Source organism: Giraffa tippelskirchi, chromosome 2, assembly GCF_054371585.1.
Source record: "Giraffa tippelskirchi isolate mGirTip1 chromosome 2, T2T-mGirTip1v1.2.pri, whole genome shotgun sequence".
NCBI classification, from domain to species: Eukaryota; Metazoa; Chordata; class Mammalia; order Artiodactyla; family Giraffidae; genus Giraffa; species Giraffa tippelskirchi.
In genome coordinates, this window is record NC_137276.1 from 85,860,823 (window position 1) to 85,875,127 (window position 14,305).

General features: G+C 37.3%; 1 non-coding gene across 1 annotated transcript; it reads right to left on the bottom strand.

Annotated features, from left to right (window-relative positions):
- Positions 1-13,602: 13,602 nt before the first annotated feature.
- LOC145540027 (small nucleolar RNA SNORA70) lies at positions 13,603-13,737 on the bottom strand. Its single transcript, XR_014078157.1, has one exon. It is a non-coding gene; the product is annotated as a small nucleolar RNA SNORA70 (small nucleolar RNA).
- Positions 13,738-14,305: the final 568 nt, after the last annotated feature.

A 14,305-nucleotide genomic window follows, 5' to 3' on the forward strand; every position in this document is an offset into this window, starting at 1 on the left:
ATAAAGGTGGTGTCATCTGCATATCTGAGGTTACTGATATTTCTCTTGTCAATCTTGATTCCAGCTTGTGCTTCATCCAGCCTGGTGTTTTGCGTGATGTACTCTGCATATAAATTAAATAAACGGGGTGACAATATACAGCCTTGACGTACTCCTTTCCCAATTAGGGACCAGTCCCTTGTTCCATGTCTGGTGCTAACTGTTGCTTCTTGACCTGCATACAGGTTTCTCAAGAGGCAGGTAAGGTGATCTGGTATTCCTGTCTCTTTAAGAATTTTCCACATTTTGTTGTGATCTACACAGTCAAAGGCTTTAGCATAGTCAATGAAGCAGAAGTAGATATTTTTCTGATCGTGGTCCATGTGATCAGTTTGGTTACTTTTCTGTGATTGTGGTTTATGAGGACCAGAGGCTTGTCCCTCCTGATGATGGGAGGGACTGTCTGTGGGGAAAGCTAAGTCTTATTCTGGTAGGCAAGGCCATGTTCAGTAAGTCTTTAATCCAATTTTCTGCTGATGGGTAGGGCTATGTTCCCTCCCTGTAGTTTGGCCTGAGGCCAATCTATGGTAGGGGTAATGATGGTAATGGCGACCTCCTTCGAAAGAACTTATGCCAGCAGGCCAGACCTCCCAGGAGGGCCATGCTATAACCCTAACTTTCCATCTCTTACTCCAAACCTGTGCTGCTAGAAATTCAGTACAAGACACAAAATACATGTTTTTCATGCTAATCCCAGCTAGGCTCTTAGCTAATCCAGCCATCATTCAATTGCACTTTTATCCTTAGTTGGCTCAGGACTCAGTATCTGATTTATTTCTCTTTATATTTTTAGCCATTAACGCAGGAAAGATTGCATGACTCTGAGAAGATAATCATTAGAGCTTCATTAACACATGGAGTATTCTACGCATGCTGTAGTATGAAGTTCTTTCCAGCCAAGAAGGATATAATTTACGAACCAAGGATCTGGAGAAGCAAAAAATTTGAGCATTCCATCCTTGAATGTGATAAAGGACAGAGAGATGCAGCATGTTAGAACAAACAGGCCACCCAGAATATATCTGTAGTTTTTCAGTGAGACTGACCACTGATGCTACTGTTATTGTCTTCATATTGGCAAGAAGAGGACATGGGAATTATACAGAATGTCCTTTTTAACGTGTTTTTTTTTTTTTTTTTTTTTCTCTGATGATCTCCCTCAGGAAACTTGGAGATAAAAAAATGGCCCATTTTCAAATAGAGGACACAAAAGTTCTTTGTTGATTATTGGCCACTAGTGTGAGCAATGGATAATTTAATTATTCTGCATTTTCATAGTGTCTTGTGAAATGATTCAAATTCAGTATCTGAATCCATAATTGCCTGGGTGTTAATGATGTTGCACAGGAAGGGTTATGCTGCTGCCCAAGCTAAAGAGCTATTTTAAGTTTGGGCCCCAATTAAGAAGAGGCTCTTTCTGTTAATGTGGCTGATAACCTCCCTCACATTGTCAAAGTGCTACTGTATTCACTGAATCTATTTGGTATTTGTTCATACAAAGTGTGTGAGTGTGTTCAGAGAGAGAGAGAAATAGAGAGAGAGAGACAGAGGGAGAATAATTTCATAAATGATTTATTCTTAACAAATCTTTTTGTCCTCGTGAGGTTTGAGTAAAGAGAACCATTCAAACACATTAAAGATCCATGCCTGAACGAGGTGAGTCACCAAAAGGCATCAAACTTTTCAAGTTATCTTCCCTTCTCAAATCTTCTACAATGAATATGAATACATTTCATATGCTTGAGAAAAATGGAAGAAAATGGACAGTGAACTTATCTTCCTACTAAAGGAATTCCCAGTGTTAGTCACTCAGTTGTCTGACTCTTTGTGATCTCATGGGCTATAGTCTGTCCATTCCATAGACAGATGGTCTCCTCTGTCTGTGGAATTTTCCAGGCAAGAATACTGGAATGGTTTGCCATTCCCTTCTCCAGGGGAGCTTCCCGACCCAGGGATCAAACCCAGGTTTCCTGCATTGCAGGCAGATTCTTTATTGTCTGAGCCACTAGGGAAGCCCAACTAATGTATTAAATTCTACACCTTCCCTCAACCTTCCCTTGTCATATTTCTGATGAGCGTTCTCTGTCTGCTTCTTTCAAATAGCAAATTTTCCACATGGGTTTCAAACCCACTCTCCTTTGCCTGCTCAAGGACTTTGTTCTGACTATCCCTACATTCTTCTGCATGCTTTCTCCCCTCCACCAATAATTCCATCAGTATACAGGATACTTTAGAATGTCCTTTAAAAAAAGTTTGCTTGATATCACATCAACCCTGCAGTTATTGTCTGATTTCTCTGTCTGTGTTAGAGCAACATTTATTGAAAAAATTATCTATAGTTAATGTCTCCACTTCTTCCCCTCCTTAGCATCTCCTCTCTTCCCACTCTAATAAGACCTTATTTCGGGCATCACCTTGTCAAATCTAATAGTTCCTTTTCCATGATCTTTCTGTAATTCCCAAGGATATTTGACACAGTTAATATTGCTCCCCTTCTTCTCTTGGCTTTCGAACTCTAACTTAAGACCTTTCCAGTAGCTGTTTTCTCTGTCTATAATGATTTTATGCAGGTCCTCTCATCCTTGGCTTCTTCTTGTCATTCAAATTTCAATTTGAGTGTCACTTATCAGAGGTTTTCCTTAACCACCCATTTCACACCGCAGCCATATTATAGTATTTTAATACTATGAACGTGCAATAATTTTCTTGTTTACTCAATTATTGGTTCATTATCTTTCTTATATCATTAGAATAAAAGATCAATGAGGTCAAAGAGTATTATTCAATCTCTATTTTCAAATCCCAGAATAAGTGCCCAATAAATATTTGTTGAATAAATGAATGATGAAACTCAAAATTCTTGCACCCAGGAAAGTCAAGCCTAAGTAGAAATGTTGACTTTTTATGGCTACATCATAAATTAATTTATACTTTATTTTAAATGTAAACATTGAAAAGCTATCACAATCCAATAATAAAAATAATCATGTCCCCAAATTCCATGTAAAGTTACTAACACTTTCTGTTGAAAGTGAAGCAATGAAGCCCTTCTTCTAAAAACTAATCTCTAGAACTAGCATGTGTCTAAGATACACTAAATCTTTTGTTGTTGTTGTTCAGTCACTAAGTCATGTCTGACACTTTGCACCCCCATGGACTGCAGTTCACCAGGCCTCCTTATCCCTCACTGTCTCTCAGAGTTTGCTCAAACTTATGTTCAGCAAGTCAGTGATGCTCTCCAACCAGCTTATTCTCTGTCACCCTCTTCTCCTTTTGCCTTCAATCTTTCCCAGCATCAGGGTCTTTCCAATGAGTTGGCTCTTCGCATCAGGTGGCCAAAGTATTGGAGCTTTAGCTTCATCATCAGTCCTTCCAATGAATATTCAGGATTGATTTCCTTCAGGATTGACTGGTTTGACCTCTCTGTTGTCCAAGGTACTCTAAAGAGTCTTCTCCAGACCGCAGTTTGAAAGCATATTGAGTAATCTTTATGATCCAACTCTCACATCCATACATGATTACTGGAAACACTAAATCTTTTAAATATATCTAAATCTGCATTAGTTACTTATTGTTGCTATAAAGAATTATCACAAACTTAGTGTCTTAAAACCACAGAAGTCCATTATTTTAAAGTTCTAGAAGTCGTCCAAAAATGATTTTTAATGAGCTAAAATCAAGAGGTTGGCAGTGTTATGTTTCTTCTTGGAGGCACGAGGGGCAAATTTCTTTCTTGTCGCTTCCAGATTCTAGAGGCCACTCATGTTCCTTGGCTTTTGGCCTCTTTTCTCCATTTCCAAACCATCAACACTGCACTAAATCCTTTTCACAGTTCCATATCACTGGTTCTCTCTCTTCTGCCTCTCTATTTCACTTATAGGGACCCTTGTAATTACACTGGGATGCCTTTCAAAGTCAGCTGATTATAGCAAACTTAAATAAATTTGCAATATTAATTCCCCTTTGTTATGTAATCTAACATAGTCCCAGGTTCTGTGGGTTAGGACAGGGTCATCTTTGATGGAATATTATTCTTTTATTCCGCCTACAACATTCCATCTCGGACCTCCAGATTAATGTCCATCGCACAAGTAAGATTCATTCATCCTCTAAGATCTCAACTCATGACAGTATCAATTCAGTTCCAAAAAGCTCACCTAAATTTCATCAACTCAAAAGTCCCAAATCTCATCACCCAAATTTTCTAAATTAGATACGCATGACACTCTGGGTAGTATAATCCATCTTGAGAAACAATCCAGCTTCATCTTTGAACCTGAGAAATTCATATACCAACTTATCTGCTCCCAAAATGCAATGGTGGGACAGGCATAGGATGCCAATTATAGATATTTTGGCTAAAAGGAAAGAAAATTGAATGGAAAAAAAGAGTTACATTCCAAACATTTTCAAAATTCAGCTTTTTAAACTTTATCAGTTCAGCTCAGTCACTCAGTCATGTCCAACTCTTTGCTACCCCAAGAACCGCAGCACACCAGGCCTCCCTGACCATTACCAACTCCCAGAGTTGACTCAAAATCATGTCCATTGAGTCGCTGATGCCATCCAACCATCTCATTCTCTGGAGTCCCCTTCTCTTCCCGCCTTCAATCTTTCCCAGCATAAGGGCAGGAGGATTCCTTACCACTGCGCTGCCTGGTACATGTGAGTTATGTGTTGTATATATATGTATGTGTGTATATATACTAGTATATAAAATTATATATATTAGTATATATAAATTGTATATATATAAACATAAGCAAACTTATAACCAAGTTAATCGCTTAATCCCTACTATCCTGTGAATTAAGCTGGCAAGTATATTTTGACTGGTTTTCCACAAGTGTGTTAGACATTAAGTTGCCCCTTATCAGATGATTGGTTTGGATTTAACTATATCTTTTTTTGTTGGTCCTGGGACCAGTCTAGCACCAGATTTCTTTACTGGTAACTGACCAAATATTCTCAGAATTGGATACTTCAATATCTTTACAGAATCTTCATTTTGTCCTTTTGTCAAGGTGGGTTTTTCCTCCTGCAGAACACCAAACAGTCAAAGATATTAAATTGACCTTTAAACTAATGGATTTTCGTACATATTCATCTTAATTTGATACTTATAAATAACACTAGGTAGGACTTCTGCCTGTAATACTCCAAGAATTAAGACAGCAGAGGGATTTAGGAAGAACATTTTGGTTTCTTTTTGCAATCAGTTAATTTACCATTTAAAATTATGGTAAATGATAATGTGCGCAGATTTTCCACTTGAATATTCAGTTGTAAATTTCTTCTTAAGACTATCATATTTCTATTGTTTTTATATGGAATGACATTCCTAAAACAAAGAGAGAAAAACCTTAAAAAAATATAGTAACATATTAATATATGTATAACTTATATAGTAACATATATGTGTACGCATGTGTAGAGATATATGCATGAAATATGAGTATTTCATGCTTTACTAATAGGTTATATTTTCAAGGTCCATTTAAAAATCAGTCACTTGGAAATAAAACATTTTTTCCCACAGACCCATATGTTTAGCAGAGTGGTTAGGTTTGCATATCATTTTAAAAACTCAGTTTCATTTATAATGCAGTTGAATGAAATTACTGATTGTCTAAATCCTAAATACTGATATGACTGAGACACATTTGTAGAAGAAGTAAAGTAGTGATATCAATGATTCTTTAATATAGAAAATTATCATTGTAATTAGTACACTAGTTAACTGTGATTTTATATTGCCTTTGAATTTTATAGGTATGGGAATTTAAGAAATATTTTTACTGGAAACTTCTCACTTCTTTTTCTGAACACTTCTCTCACTTTATTTTCTCCCAAGTCCTTAGGTATTTGTTTGCCTTGAGGGTTTCAGAAGCATCAAACAAACCCATTAGGGAGATCTTAGCTGAGGAGGTTGTAGTATAGTGGTGAGAAGAGGGCAGACAAATCTATTAATTTTTGCCTTAATAGTTCTACTTTTGGTGGTGTACTTAGAAAGGCATTCATAATCCAAGATTATATAAGTCCTGATCTATTTTAAAAATATAAAATTTTATTTTTAACTTTTTATTTCATATTGGCATATCACCAATTAACAAGTTATAACAGTTTCAGGTAAACAGCAAAGAGACTCAGCCATATATATATATACACCTGTGTATCCATTCTCTCCCAAACTCTCCTTACATACAGTCCGCCACATAACATTTGAGCAGAATTCCATGTGCTATACAATAAGTCCTTGTTGGTTATCCATTTTAAACACAACAGGGTGTACATGTCCAGGCTTCCCTGGTGGCTCAGAGGTAAAAGATCTGCCTGCAATGCAGGAGACCCAGGTTTGATCCCTGGGTTGGGAAGATCGTGTGAGGAGAAAATGGCAACCCACTCCAGTATTCTTGCCTGGAGAATTCCCTGGACAGAGGAGCCTGGTGGGCTATAGTCCATGGGGTCACAAGAATCGGACATGACTTAGCTACTAACCCACCACTGCACATGTCCATCCCAAACTCCCTAACTACCCTTTTCCCCTATACTTCCTCCAAGCAACCATAAGTTCATTCTCTATGAGTCTCTTTCTGTGTTGTAAGTAGCTTCATTTGTATCATTTCTTTTCAGATTCCACATGTAAAGAATGTCATACAATATTTCTCCTTCTTGGTCTGACTTAACTTCAGTATGACAATCTCTACTGACCTAGTTTTTCTTTTTAATCATAGTACTATTAAGAGCTCATTTTTTACTTTATATTTTAATTCACCAGGGATTAATTTTATTATACACTGTAACAAGCTATATCAATGTCATTTATTAAAAGTTCTATTACTTTTCCAAGTGATTTGAGATATTTCCTTTATCGTGTACTTAATACATGCCCTTGGGCATGTTTATGAATTTTCTCTTTTTACATTGATGCTTATGTCAGTATCATACTGTTTTAATTACTACATCTTTAGAATGTAAGTTAATATTTTATACAACTAGGCTCTCAAATTATCCTTCCAATAATGTTTTTGCAATTCTTTTATTTTCTGTTATTATTCTCCAAATTTACTTAAAAATCACTTTTCAAAATTCTGAAGAAAACTCCCTTTGGCATATTGGATGACTTATACAAATTTATAGATTACCTCTAGGGAATGTATCTCTTTATGTTATTAAGTCCTTTAATCTAGGACCATAATAAGACTCTACATATATCTGAGCCTTCATTTACTCTCTTAGTGAAGGTTTTAATTTTCTATGCTAAGTCAGTATTGAAGTTAGTTATTTTTCTCTCTGTAAGTTACACTTTCATTTGCTATTTTGAAAAGTTTTCTTTCTCTCTGACAGATTCAGACTATTGCTGCTAAGTCGCTTCAGTCTTGTCCGACTCTGTGCGACCCCATAGATGGCAGCCCACCAGGCTCCGCCGTCCCTGGGATTCTCCAGGCAAGAACACTGGAGTGGGTTGCCATGTCCTTCTCCAATGCATGAAAGTGAAAAGTGAAAGTGAAGTCGCTCAGTCGTGCCTGACTCTTTGCGACCCCATGGACTGCAGCCTACCAGGCTCCTCCATCCATGGGATTTTCCAGGCAAGAGTACTGGAATGGGGTGCCATTGCCTTCTCCAAGACTATTAGACTATTATTGAGCAGTTAATTCTTGGATTATTTTTGTGACTGTCGCTTTTACTTAATATCTTATAGCTTGTAATATTTCAATTGATTCAGCTGACTATTTTGGACTTTCCAAGTAAAAAGCATACGATGTGTAAGTGTAGTGCTAGATTTGTCTCTTCCTTTTAATTATAGCTATAAAGTGATTGTATTTTACAGCAATTAACTGAATATTTGTGTTTAATAACAGAAGTGACTCCAGAATTTAACAATTGAGAAATTATGCTGTCTATTGTTTCATGATAGTCTTTATCATGTGAAAGAAATATTTTTGATTTCCGATTTTGGAATAGTTTTGAAAAGAAATATTGATTAAATTTATCACCTTCCTCTAATAAAGACTACATCACATTTTTCATTTAGAGTAAATACCCCTAAATTCCTGGAATAAAACCTCCTAGTTATGCTATTCATATAATATACTGCTCAGTTTGACCTGCTAATGTTTTATAGAAAGATTTTTTAAACTCATGAATAAGTATAATTATGGTGGATTTATGTTCTTTGTATGATATATTGCCTAGTTTTTGGCAAGAGGAGTTTGAAAGTCACTAAACATTCCAGGAAAGACCCCATCCTTTCATATGATCTGGAATAATTAAAATAACATAATAAATTATCGGAATATTAAGGTTTGGTACAACTCAGTAACATGGGCATGCTCCATTGCAGGGTGTTTATAATCTAATTGGTTTTAAATTATGTCCAGAGATCAAATGCTATTTAACAAAATTTGTAAAATAATTCCAAGATAGCTAACTATAAAGCACTTTAGGTTGAAAGCCAGGACATCTTGTGTCCTTGTGTCGTTCTTATCCGAGTTCTGCCACTATCCGTGTGTTTTTGGTCAAGACACTTTGCTGCTCTGGACTTGAAATTATTAATATATTTGCAAAGTAAGGTAGAAATTGATGACATCTAAAAATATATGTCTTATGTGATTTTACAAAACATTTAATTTTCTCAGTGTATTAACTATATTTAATTATTTGCAGTCCACTTCAAATTTCACATAACTGCATTGCAAAGACTTGGAAAAATATTCTCGGTTTTTGAGGAATGAGAGCATGTTTGCATAAGACACAAGTGGTATGCCAGATACTACTGAAATTTCTCTCTGTACAGATGGTCAAATGAAAATGTATGGGATTCACTGGGAGAAGGTATACGTGCCCTTAGGTCTACTCTGAAAAAAATAAACACCAAACAGTTTTATGCCCCTCCAGCTGACCTTTCATAATCCAGTACTTGTTTGACTCTTTTATGGTCACATTTTAATTCACTGTGGTTGATGATGAAGTAAAAAAGGATGTTTTATGAGTCTCGTTTTATTCTTATACATGCACAATAGTATCTACAGAATGTGAGCTCTTGATTCACATTTTATCCATCACTTATTTTATCTCCACAGATGTATGCACAATTGTTCTTTTAGGACTCTGTTCAGCCCACAGATGTCTTCACAGCTGCTCTCTGTTCCAAAGGGGAATTTTCTTTTTTTACTCAGAAGCAGTCATGTAAGGCTTTTTGTTGTTTTGTTTTGCATTCATTTTATTTTTATTTAAAACACCGTGAAGATTTGTTTCCCTCCATTGGGGGAAAAAGAAAAAACGATTCTACCTGAAAGATGGTCTTCAGAACTGAAATCAAGAACGATCTGAAAATAAAGCACACTATCTGTTCTGCTCATTCTTTGAATCTCACTGAATGTTTTGCATACTGGGGGCCCGTGAACTGTAATCACCCAGGAGTGGAATCTCCCACCTCCTGTTTCTGTGACCGAATTGGTATGCTGACACAAGATAAAAACTGTCATGATTCATTCAGGACAGAAGGGAAAAAAAAATCAATCAAATAAATGCCTAGTTTAGGCAAAATTGCCGATTTGAGAACAGCTTGAGGCTTAGGGGAAACAAATGATTCAAATTGCTGCCTCTGTTTTCTGCATCCACTAGGCTTCTGAGAGTTCTGATTTTCTTTGTGTGATAGGATGACCACATAATTCAATTAAGTGAACTTGAGTTATGGCAGTTATGCCTTTTGATTTATTCCTCTAGAAACCTCTAAATATTTATATTTGTATAAGGAAGACCTTTTCTACAACCTTCATCCATATCCAACATTTAGTGTCACTGCATATTCAAACAATGGGTGGCCTTACAGAGAACTAAGGTCATATTCCCCATCTCATAGATGACACACTGACAACCAGGATGCTAATCTGACTTACATGAAAACACAGAGCTGGCCTGATGCTCTGGAAGAACCGTTTGCCCAGTAAATTGATAAATAGGTCACCAGCCCTTCATTCATTGCCCCTCATTGACTTAAGCTCATCAGAGGTTAAAATTGCTCAAGATCGCCGATGTTAGATCCTTAAAAGAATAAGGACTTGTTATCTTTATTTTTTGGAGTGTGTATATGGTTTTGTATTCATTTGTTTATGTTTTTGTTTTGAGCAGACATGGTCAAAACATTTGTGTAAAGCAAGTGTTTATATGTTGAAAGAGTCTACTTCTTTATGGGATGAATCTAACAGTGAATTTTTGAAGGTTTTTATAATTCAAAGTCATAAAAGGCATTTAAAAAATCTAAAGATGAAATTTATATACCATTGTTTTTAAGGGTAGGCATTTTCAATATTTCACTTATCTGTTGGGATAGATGTAGAAAAATATAAGTCATGCAAATTCCAGCTCCATAGGAAAGAGCTTATGCCTCAGTGTCTAAAGATGGTATTTATATATCATGGCAAGAGGCACTATTGAAATATTGGGAATAAGTTAGAAATATTCTTTTATTATTATTGTGAATAATAAATAATAGACACAAAGATCTGTAAATGCAGGTATTCTTAATTTAGATCATTCTGGTATTGTCAAATACAGAGAACTCATGCACCAGACTAATCAATTGTTCATTCAGGAAATATTACGTCTGGTATTTAACCTACAAATTTGTTAGTAGACTTGGACCTTATGCAGTGCAATTTACAATATTCATTAATTTTAATAATATACCCAACACCTGAAGTAACAAGCAAATTTGGCCTTGGAGTACAGAATGAAGCAGGGCAAAGGCTAATAGAGTTCTGCCAAGAGAACGTACTGGTCATAGCAAACACCCTCTTCCAACAACACAAGAGAAGACTCTGCACATGGACATCACCAGATGGCCAACACCGCAATCAGAGTGATTATATTCTTTGCAGCCAAAGATGGAGAAGCTCTATACAGTCAGCAAAAATAAGACTGGGAGCTGACTGTGGCTCAGATCATGAACTCCTTATTGCCAAATTCAGACTTACATTGAGGAAAGTGTGGAAAACCACTAGACCATTCAGGTAGGACCTAAATCAAATCCCTTATGACTATACAGTGGAAGTGAGAAATAGATTTAAGGGACTAGATCTGATAGACAGAGTGCCTGATGAACTATGGACGGAGGTTCATGACACTGTACAGGAGATAGGGATCAAGACCATCCCTAAGAAGAAGAAACGCAAAAAAGCAAAATGGCTGTCTGAGGAGGCCTTACAAATAACTGTGAAAAAAAGAGAAGCGAAAAGCAAAGGAGAAAAGGAAAGATATACCCATTTGAAGGCAGAGTTCTAAAGAATAGCAAGGAAAGATAAGAAAGCCTTCCTCAGTGATCAATGTAAAGAAATAGAGGAAAACAACAGAATGGGAAAGACCAGAGATCTCTTCAAGAAAATTAGAGACACCGAGGGAACGCTTTATGCAAAGATGGGCACAATAAAGGACAGAAATGGTATGGATCTAACAGAAGCAGAAGATGTTAAGAAGAGGTGGCAAGAATACACAGAAGAACTGTGCAAAAAAGATCTTCATGACTCAGATAATCACAATGGTGTGATCACTCACGCTCACCTAGAGCCAGACATCCTGGAATGTGAAGTCAAGTGTTCCTTAGGAAGCATCACTATGAACAAAGCTAGTGGAGGTGATGGAATTCCAGTTGAGCTATTTCAAATCCTAAAAGATGATGCTGTGAAAGTGTTGCACTCAATACGCCAGCAAATTTGGAAAACTCAGCAGTGGCCACAGGACAGGTAAAGGTCAGTTTTCACTCCAATCCCAAAGAAAGGCAATGCCAAAGAATGCTCAAACTACTGCACAATTGCACTCATCTCACATGCTAGAAAAGTAATGGTCAAAATTCTCCAAGCCAGGCTTCAGCAATACATGAACTTGAACTTCCAGATGTTGAAGCTGGTTTTAGAAAAGGCTGAGGAATCAGAGATCAAATTGCCAACATCCGCTGGATCATCGAAAAAGCAAAAGAGTTTCAGAAAAACATCTATTTCTGCTTTATTTACTATGCCAAAGCCTTTGACTGTGTGGATCACAATAAACTGTGGAAAATTTTGAAGGAGATGGGAATACCAGACCACCTGATCTGCCTCTTGAGAAACCTGTATGCAGGTCAGGAAGCAACAGTTAGAACTGGACATGGAACAACGGACTGGTTTCAAATAGGAAAAAGAATACGTCAAGGCCGTATATTGTCACCCTGCTAATTTAACTTCTATGCAGAGTACATCATGAGAAACGCTGGGCTGGAGGAAGCACAAGCTGAAATCAAGATTTCTGGGAGAAATATCAATAACCTCAGATATGCAGATGATACCACTCTTATGGCAGAAAGCAAAGAAGAACTAAAGAGCCTCTTGATGAAAGTGAAAGAGGAGAGTGAAAAGGTTGGCTTAAAGCTCAACATTTAGAAAACTAAGATCATGGCATCTGGTCCCGTCACTTCATGGCAGATAGATGGGGAAATAGTGGAAACAGTGGCTGACTTTATTTTTCTGGGCTCCAAAATCACTGCTGATGGTGATTGCAGCCATGAAATTAAAAGACGCTTACTCCTTGGAAGGAAAGTTATGACCAACCTAGACAGAATATTAAAAAGCAGAGACATTACTTTGTCCACAAAGGTCCGTCTAGTCAAGGCTATGGTTTTTCCAGTAGTCATGTATGGATGTGAGAGTTGGACTACAAAGAAAGCTGAGCGCTGAAGAATTGATGCTTTTGAACTGTGGTGTTGGAGAAGACTCTTGAGAGTCTCTTGGACAGCAAGGAGATCCAATCAGTCCATCCTAAAGCAGATCAGTCCTGAATATTCACTGGAAGGACTGATGTTGAAGCTGAAACTCCAATACTTTGGCCACCTGATGCAAAGAGCTGACTCATTTGAAAAGACCCCGATGCTGGGAAAGATTGAGGGCAGGAGGAGAAGGGGATGACAGAGGATGATATGATTGGATGGCATCACCGTCTCGATGGACATGGGTATGGTTGGACTCCGGTAATTGGTGATGGACAGGGAGGCCTGGAGTACTGCAGTCCATGGGGTCGCAAAGAGTCGGAGACGACTGAGTGACTGAACTGAACTGAACTGAATCTCATCATATGCTAAGAAAGTTATTGACATTGCTTCTGTTTCCTGGTTGGTTTTTTTTTTTTTTTTTTTGACAAGAATGTAGGATTCATTGGTGGGTATGATTAAGAAGGGGACAATGCCAAGGCTCTCATGAGTCCTGAGGGCCATGATTAGGGATATATTTGACCCCACAGCCATCTGGTATGAACTGCTTTTTTGCCACCATGTTTTCAAATTCATCCACATTAAACTTGGTAAATCCCCACTTCTTGGAAATGTGGACCTCCTGGTGGCCAGGGAACTTGAAGTTGGTCCCGGAGGACCTCAGTCACATGCTTCTTGTTCTGCACCTTGGTGTGGATGAACTTTATGACTTGGTCAATATAGACCTTAGCCACTGTGCCCTTGGGCTTTCTAAAGGTACTACACATACTTGTCTGGAGCCTTAGTTGGGGACAGCCAATTAGTCATGAATGTCCACTGGAAAGAGTTGTCTCCAAGGTCCCTTAGGGCAACCTGTACAGGCAGCAGGCTGCCTACACTACCAAGGAGGCTGCTGTTTGCAGCCATTGCAGACTGAGCCTGCTTGGGGAAAAGAGCACAGTTGGCTCAACTAGTTACAAAGTCTTGTTTGCTTTTTGTTGTCAATATATTGTCATTTCATTTGATTGAGTTTCCTCATCTCAAATGACTTGGTTATAAAGACTTGTGTATTTTCATTGGTAATTTTGCATAGCTCATTTTAAGATAGAGACTTCCACAGATATAAATATATAATTTTGTAAATGGATCTCTCTTAGGATGTGCTGAGAAAAATGAACTGATACAATGTTTTTATACTCCTAATCAGACATCAGAATTACATGGTATCTTCAAAAGGTAGCATGAAATAATTTTCAATAGCTATTACTAGGCATGCTCTTTCACCAAGATTATTATTGAAGCTGTTTTGCTAGGAAGCATTTGTATAACATACCATATGCCAAAAACTATTTGTTGATTTAAAATATGAGGGCTGAGTTTTTGAAGAGGAGATTTTGGTGTGCATAAAGTTACACATGCAATTGCATTTTCCCCATAATTACCTAGTCATGCTACAGACTGTCAACCATAGAACTCATTTGCTTATTTTTAAGATTTGGTTTGCTTGCAAATATTTAGTTTAATGACATATTTTTCTTCCTGCCTTCT